Below are 8,966 nucleotides of genomic sequence, written 5' to 3'. Positions count from 1 at the left end.
CTGAGGTTGGTTCTACTCAACTTGCTGCCACTTCCACAGTTAGCACACACATGCATGGGCCACTAGTAGGCTTAGGGACTGGCCTGCCCAGCCTGTTGTAGCCATCACTAAAACCAACATGGACAGCTTAGATCCCAGAGGGTTCTCCCACTACTATTATTTTGGTACATTTGTTAAAATTAACGAGCCAACATTTATACATTATTATTAGCTAAAGTCAACATTTTACTTAGCTTTTTAAAATTCTTGCCTGGTGTTCTTTTTCTGTGCCAGGATACCATCCAGGATATCACATTACATTTAGTTGTCTCATCTCCATAGGTTTCTCTTGGATGTCACCATTTTGCTTACTTTTTGTTTTTGATGAACTTGGCATTTTTGAAGAGCATTTATCATTTAAAGAATGTCCAACCATTAAGATTTATTTGATTTTTTTTTTTTTACTGATTAGATTGGATTATAGATTTTTGGGAGGAAGACCAGAGGAACAGCGCAATTCTCATTACAGCATATTAAGGTTACATATGATGAACATGACTTAGCACAGCTGATGTTAAGCTTGATTACCTGGCTAGGGTAGTGTTCATGAAGTTGTACCATTGTCAAGTTACTCTTTTTTTTCCTTTTCGTATTGTACTTTTTGAAAGAAAGCCACAACGTGCAGCCCACACTTAAGGAATGAGGAGTTATCCTTCACTTACTTAAGGGCAGAGTATCTACATAAATTATTTGGAATTCTTCCGTATGGGACATTTGTCTCTTACCTTTGTTTATTCACTTATTTTATATGACCTGATGAACATTTATTTTCTACTTTGGGTTAAAATCCAATAATACTTTATGTATTTTGTTGCTCATATTGTTCTGGCTTTAGCCACTGGCAATTCCTTCAGCTGGGTTCTGTGTCCCTTTGGCATATTTTTATCATTTTTGTTTTTAGCATTTTCTTACCTTTTGTTGGTGCAAAATGCTTTAGGCTTTTTTTTTTCTTGCCCCAGTCCTAGAATAAGCCATTTCTCTAATGAACTGTAATTCCATTATTGGAGAATGTATTAGAAACAAAGATCTAAGTGTCAGGTGCACTCATTGCTACTGGGGTGTCATTGATTCTAGGCCCTTTCAGTTGATAAAGCAAGGAAATATATGTGCGTAGACTAACATGTGTATATATACAAATCTATGCATATTTATCTACAAGAAACTATCTATACATTAAGTTAAACATGAGTTCACACTAATGCCTCGACCTTGAATTCATTACCGCATACCAACCATGTGAATCATTCTAGCTATCTCCCCTTGCTATTTGCCATGCCAACAGCGAGAAACCTGGCTCACACCATCCACCATTCATTTATTCAATTCTAGTATACATGCAAAATAGTTTCAGAATTATTAACCTGTGTTACTGTGGAATGTGAATGTATTAACAAAGTGTAGAGCTTGTATATAATAAAATTTGTCTTTAATTTTTCAGATTACACTCATTTCCACAGTTACTTAAGTGAGGACATTTTGCCCCTGACTTTTTCAGTATGCATCTTTCATACATTTCTTAACAAAGTTGGATCCTTCTGTCGTTTTGCATTCCATCCTGGACTCCTGCAACCTCTTAAATATTTCTGTTTTTGTTTTTAAGTAGCATACATTAAGGTGCTGAAAAGTTTTATGGGTTTTGACAAATGTGTACTGTTGTATGTCCACCACAACAGTGTCATGCAAAATAGCTGAAACTCCCGTGTGTTTCATCTGTTCAACCCTACCTCTCCCTTTGCATGCCTGGAAACCATTTGTTACCAACTCATGATTTTGAACTGTAGAGTACAAACTTTAAAAAAAATCATATTATTCATTTGTATTTATGTTTAAAAGTCACTTTATTTAATAAGATTAAAAAGGGGGTAATATTAAGATTGTTCTCGTTATATACTGCTGCCTAACATATCACCTGCAACTCAGTAACTTAAAACAGCAATCACTTCTTTTTCTTTTTTTTTCTCTACCCCTCACCCCAGGTAAAATCTGCAATTTGGGCAAGGCTTAGAGAAGGATTATCTCCATTCCTCTATGAGAAAAAGGATCTCATTTTTATCCTTTTGTTGGCTAGTTCTCTTACATAAAGATGTTACTCAATGAACTTTTTGGGAAATGTGTTCAATGCAACCAAATTTATTGAGTACTTATATATACTAGGTATTTGGCTAAGCAATGTGATGAATATAAAAAATGCAAAGATAGGATATGATTCCTGCTCCAAAGAATTTATAAATCTAGATCATACTAATTTTAATGGAGATTTAGATACTATAACAAATACCAAAATAACAGTGGCTTAAGCAAGATAAAAATAGCATTTTTTTTCAGGTTGCGATCTAGTATGAATGATTCAGGGTTGGTATGGTGGATTTACAATGTCAGAGACCCATTTTTCTTCTGTTTAATTGCTTTACCATCCCTAGGACCAAAGTCTTTCTCAAATACCATCACATTCTGGGTGGTGGAATGCTAAAAGGAGGGACAGAAAAAGAACATTACTCTCTTTAAGGTCATGACTTGGAAATTGATCCCACCAACTTTGTTTACATCTTTTTGGTGCGATTGTTGTCATGTGACCACACCTATAGTCAGTAGAAGATGGGAAAGCAATATTTAGCTAGGATTAATATTCCATTAAAAGATTATAATAGTTAAGGTAGATGGGGAATATATTGCCACAAGGGATATACAACTCATATTGAAAAATGACTATGAACAAGGAAGAACATCATACTCCTTGTAAGACTGACATAACTATGATTTGGGAATTCAAAAATAGAGATTAAATCTGAAAGTAATAAATAGGAAAGTATAGATACACAATATGAAAATTTAAATATGGGTAAGAATATGAAAGACTGAATTCTGATCAGAGTCAGAAATATATAAAGTTTAATTTTGACTGGAGCAGAAACTCCAGTCTAGTTTTAAGCCATGTTTCAAGAATGGAAGTAGCTAAAGCCAAAACTAGAAAGGGAAGTCAGTAGCCAGTTGTAGGTGACTTTTGTTTTTAGGATACATTCTAAAAAAATAAAGTTTGTGGATGTGCATTGCTAAATGTATGATACATAATAGGTTATTAGTAAATATTAGATTCTTTCATAGGAAGTTAGATTTATTCTAAATTTACTGTTTACCTTTCTAATGAAAGAAAGTCTATCTACTCACTAGATAGTATCAAAAACAGATCTAAGATGGCAAAAATACATTCTGTATTTTTCATGTTTGTTTTCCTCTTCTTATTTCAGTTTCAATGATTTAGTTTGCTCTATCTACAAATTTACTCATTCCTTGTTTCTAGTCTTGTAATGAGAACATCAAATAAATTGTTTGCCTCTGTTACCATGGGGTTTAAATTTTTTTAGCATTTTCATTAGACTAATTCTTACAGTTTCCATTCTTCTGATGAAATCCTCTATCATTACTTCTTATAGTTTCCATTCCTCTGATGAAATTCACTATCTGTTCATGCTGTGGTCCATCATTTCCTCTAGATCCTTTAACATATCTATTATATTAAGTTTACTTTTAAGTCTTGTCTGATACTGCCAACTTATGGGTCAACTCTATGTCTGGTTCTGTCGACTACTTTATCTCTTTGCAATGAATCGTTGTTCTCACTTTTTTTTGTTTATCTTATAATTTTTATTAAATGCTGACATAATATATAGAATAGTAGGACCTGAGGGTAACAGTATTTATGGTGGAAATGCCTATTCTTCTGTGAGAACATTAGTATGAATTAAAGAAATCATGAATTGAATAGATTTTTGGTTTTGTTGTTGTAATACTGGAATTCACCTTCAGTGCACCACAGGCTTCAAATTTTCCCAGTGGTTGGGAGGGGTTACCTCTGTTTTTATCAGTGTTTTTACTCCACTCTCAGCTTTAGAAATTTCTTCACATCTGGGCCAAAGAGTAGAGACTTAGTTCATGCTCTTGTTCTTTCTCTAGCAGTAGCCTATTATTGCTCGTTACTTGGTATTAGTAACGAGTAATTGCTCATGTTAAGAATCAGGTCGTGTTTTCTCCTCCCCTGCCCCCTTTCTTTTTCTTGTTTATCTTCAATATTTGGCAAGCTCTGTGTGCCTAGGCCTCAAAGGTGGAGGTATGCCTGTATTCCTTCCCTTTCCCTCTCATGGCAGCTGAACCTGTATTGTGTTTGTGGTTGATTTAGGGCGGGGATAATTTTTTGCACCTTATCTAGTGTAATATGGTTTGGCAGTTTTCCCACCCAAATCTCATCTTGAATTGTAGCTCCCGCAATTTCCACATGTCATGGAGCAACCTGGTGGGAGGTAATTGAATCATGAGAGTTGGTCTTTTTGTTATTGCTCTCATGATTGTGAATAAGGCTTATGAGATCTGATGGTTTTATAAAGGGGAGTTTCCATGGACAAGCTCTCTATTTCTGCCATGTAATAGATGACTTTGCTTCTCATTTGGCTTCTGCCATGATTGTGAGACCTCCCAGTCATGTGGAACCGTGAGTTTATCAAACCTCTTTTTCTTTGTAAATTACCTAGTCTTGGGTATGTCATTATTAGCAGCATGAGAACAGACTTATACATAGTCTTAACTGATCATGCTTGCTATTGGTATTGGATCCTCGAGTCAAGAATGTTTTCTGCCCTTTTCCAATGGGCATAGAATTTTTGCTTATATACAATTCCCAACAGCAAAGGATCTTTGCTTGTGTCCTGAAGCTGATGAATATTTCTGCCCCACCACTAGTGGCAGTGAGTTTTCATTCTACACATGTACCCAAACAATAGATTTTTACCTAAGTGCTAGGAAATGAGAGTTTGCTGCTCTTCCTCAAGTGACTTAAAACTTTTCATTTATAAAACAAACAGTGTAAAGAAGCCCAGGAGGGAGGGTGTTCTCCCGTTTCCTTCCTTGCACCAGTCTTTTTTATGGGCACTTGGATGGTAGGGGCAGGGCATGGAGAAGAACTTATGAGGAAGTGCAAATTACCCTTATTTCCCAGGAACATCGAGTATTACCACTGGCATTCTCCTTATTCTAGTCCTTTGACAATTTGTTAACATTTTAGCTCATTTATATTTGTATGTGTGTTTGATAGTCACCTCTTTCTCCTGTGCTCTGACATAAGTGAAATGACTTGTGTGTACTGTCTCTTCTTTTATAGGCTTGTCATTCTATGGAATTCAATTTTCTTGGTTGCCTGGAAACCTCAGCTGTCTGAAGGGCTCTAGAAAAATTATGGTTTTGTTGATGAACTGTCTTTCCCTCATTACTAGTGTAAAAGTAGCATTCTCTTGTAGCTTTTTACATCCTTATTCGAAGTGAAACCAAATCAATTTTGATAGATGCTTTTTTTGTGTGCTATCTTAATGAAGCATTAAACATATTTTGTATTTATTTAATCTGGATTTTTAGTTGTTTTTCATAGAAAGGTCTTCAGGGGGTTTTGGTAGAAAAACTGCATATTTAAATATAATTGTCAAATATTTAAGGACAATCACTAGAACACTGTAAATAACATGGTATAATTTCCAAACCATTAGAGAAAAAAAAAAAAACCCACGAAGTAGACTAATTTAACTAAAGGCAAAGTACATATGACATTACTTTTCATCAAATGAAAAAAATAAAGGACCGCATGTACTATTATGTACTATTTCAGAGAAGCCTCTTGGATAGAAACACTGTGCATTATTTCTTTATTTTCTAAATTCAGATTTTTCTACAGAACAATACAAGATTATTTTCTGTTAAGAAACACATGGGAGTTTTTCATTTCCCTTAATGTCTACACTGGAGAAATGGACTTGCATTTTGATTAGGCTATTCATTATTAGTGCTGTCATTCACGACTAACCCTTCAAGAGCATTTAGTTAAAAAAAAATCCAACATTATGGGCAGATTATTCTGTTGAATGGAAGAGTATTTAAGTACTTTTTTTCCCCAGGGGGAAAAATATCTTTTCTGACTTTTGCTTTTAAGCACTGTCATAATCTATTACACTTTCATGTTTGTGCTGCACAGCTCAAAAACACAGTATAATTTCTTTTTTTGAGGCCATTTTGTTATGAAAATAATGGAGAAATGTCTTGCTACAGTATCACAGTCATTTTTGTAGAGATAAGTTTATAGTTGTGATAAGGAACTTGAAATAAGTTGATAATTGTGATAAGGAACTTGAAATAATTATCACAGGGTATTTAGGTTCACCACTCCTTGCATAAGATAAAAGACACAATCTTTGGGTTTTTTCCTTCAAATTATTAATTGTCTTTAAGAAAGAATACTGGAAGCTTGCCCTTCTCTTAAAAGACTCCTCCAGCTGGGTTCTTTTAAGTAAAATTCAATGACTCTTTAGTATTAGTTTTCTTAAAGAAGTTAGTAGATGAGGAATTTTTCTTATATCCCATTCCAGAAGATTTTCTAACTGAAGTATTATTATGTGGCAGTTCCCCAGCATGGAACCAAGAATAGTGAGATGTGATAAAGCTTCACTGTCTTTTGTAGCATGTTTTCTGGAAGAAAAAATAGAATCATTTCTCTATTGTGTAGTGCGATGAACAATTAAAAATAATACTGTTTGCAAGCTCTCTGATTTAGAATTCTAAGCTGAATTCATGTCTATAAATTGCCTTTAATATGTAAATGTCTTGAGCAAGCATTTGTAGTACATTCAATTTAAAGGGTGCATTTAAATTCATTTCTTAGAATAGTACTCTGAGTTAGGTTGAGTTTATTTCCATCCTGCAGAGAAAATTAGTAAAGAAAGATTTTTCATCTATCCTAGCATGGGCACTAAGTAACAGTGAGGCATTCATTTATTCATTCATTCATTCACTCACTAGCTGCATTTTCATAGAGGGCCTCCTTTGATGTAGGCTCTCTGTTAAATACTGATAATATATAGAAGAAATTCAGTCCTGATCTTCAGGTGACTATAGTCCAGTAGGAAGCCAGAGGCCAAAATAAACAATGAATATAATATAATAATCATTATAATGAGAGTGTGAACAAAATGCAATGAGAACACAGGCAAAGGATAATCTAATTGTACTTGGAAGTATTAGGGAAGACAAAGTATTAGGGAGCAGGTCCTTGAGGATTAGCACAGAACTATTAAATAATCTATTAAAGAGGGAGTAGATATTTGCTAGTCACAGGTCAGAGGCTAAGGGTCGGGTGGAAAATAGAACTTTCAATGTATATTGGATAGCATGTTTAAAGTCTTAGGGGAACCACCAGGAATTTCTGTAATCATAGAGCAGAAGTTGAGTGCCAAGCTGGGAGAAAAGGATAGGCAGTAAGGAAATATTTTATATATTTTCCTGAAAGTGTTAAGCTTCAACCTTAGAAAGTAGGAAGCCACTGGAAAGTTTTAAGAAAAAATCAAAAGTATTAGATTTGCATTTCAAAAATACAGCTGTGACTTCACCATGAAAGGTAGAACTAGAAGGCACCAGATTTATTCTTTCTTTCTTTATTCCACAAACACTGTTAGAGATGGACACTCTGTTGAGCACTAGGAATATACTATTAAAGGGCTAGCCAGGTTCCTACCTCACAGAGTGTAGTCTAATGGAGGAGGTGCAAAGAAATTAAGCAAATAAATAATCTTTAGAGTTTGCAAATTGAATAAATGGAAGAATGTTAGCTAGAATGATTAGGAAAGGATTCTCTGAGAACTTATACTGTTAAAAACTACACACTGCTCTGACAAACCTTACAACTGATTATCACAATCAGGTAGTCATGGTACTTTAGCTGTGAGTGCTGAGGCCCTCTCAGGTAGTATTCAATGTGCAATTTGTTCTCTTACATCCCTAACCCAAGAAGATTAAAAAACTGGTTTCGTTGCAATTATACAATGAAGTATTTTTACAGTATTATTCAAAACTTAAGTTGGATAAGAGCAACATCTCTAGAAGCTATTGCACTTTTGTGGATCTTCAAACAGGAAGAGTAATCACTGAAGTCAGTATTTAATGATTTAAGTTAGAGCAATCACAAAGCAGTAAAATTATTCCTCACTGTAGTTAGCATATGAAATTTCATATAACAGAATAACCAGATCTGTGTGCACTGGCAATGATTACAATGAGCCATGGGGTAGTATGTTGTACCAAAGTGGGTCAGGGCATAGTGTAGAAACAACTATCATTAAGGAATCTCCATTAGGGAGCAGAAAAATTATTTTACAAGCCTCTCCAGCCATTAACTTATGATTCAGAACAGACTCACAGCCTATTTTTTTAAAATATTATGTGTGTGCTTGTGTATTTTAATTACATATTTTAAAACTATAAAATATAGATTTATACAATGTAGGATCTGTTCTTCTCAACTAAATCTTTGTTTTTAAAAATTATTCCAAGGAATCTTTTACCAATTTACCTGGATTGGTTAGAGTTGATAGCAATGGTATTTACAAAGTAAGCAATACCTCTTTTGTATTGAAATAAGAACAATACCTACTCCTGCGTGGTATATTGGCAAATAGTCAATGTTTATTAAATTAAAGGAATGCTAATTTCTTTGGTGAAGTATCATATTATAGTAGTTAGAAGTGTTAGCTCAGTTCTCAGATGGCCTGGGCTCCAATCCTGGGTCTGCTTTTAGCTTGAACCATAGACAAGTTACCTAAACTTGCTAACTCTTAGTTCTTCACATTTAGAATAGGAGGAGAAATGCTACCTAAATATAGGCTGTTTGTAAGACTTCAATGAGGTAATCCACAAAGTATGCTTGGCACAGTCTGTGACACATAGTAATTGTTTGGTATTTTAACTACTAATCAGTAGTTTAGAATGTAATTACTAATCAGAAATTTAGAATGATTATTGCACACGGTCTCCCTAAAAAAAAAATAATTCACTGGCTAAAATTGGAAGTGCAGTTGGAAACATGGGCTTATTTTTCTCTGAATAAAGTTAACAAATCTGTC

Source organism: Sapajus apella, unplaced genomic scaffold (genome assembly GCF_009761245.1).
Source record: "Sapajus apella isolate SASKATOON/1434 unplaced genomic scaffold, GSC_monkey_1.0 scaffold7, whole genome shotgun sequence".
NCBI classification, from domain to species: domain Eukaryota; kingdom Metazoa; phylum Chordata; class Mammalia; order Primates; family Cebidae; genus Sapajus; species Sapajus apella.
Note: the sequence above shows the minus strand (reverse complement) of the source record.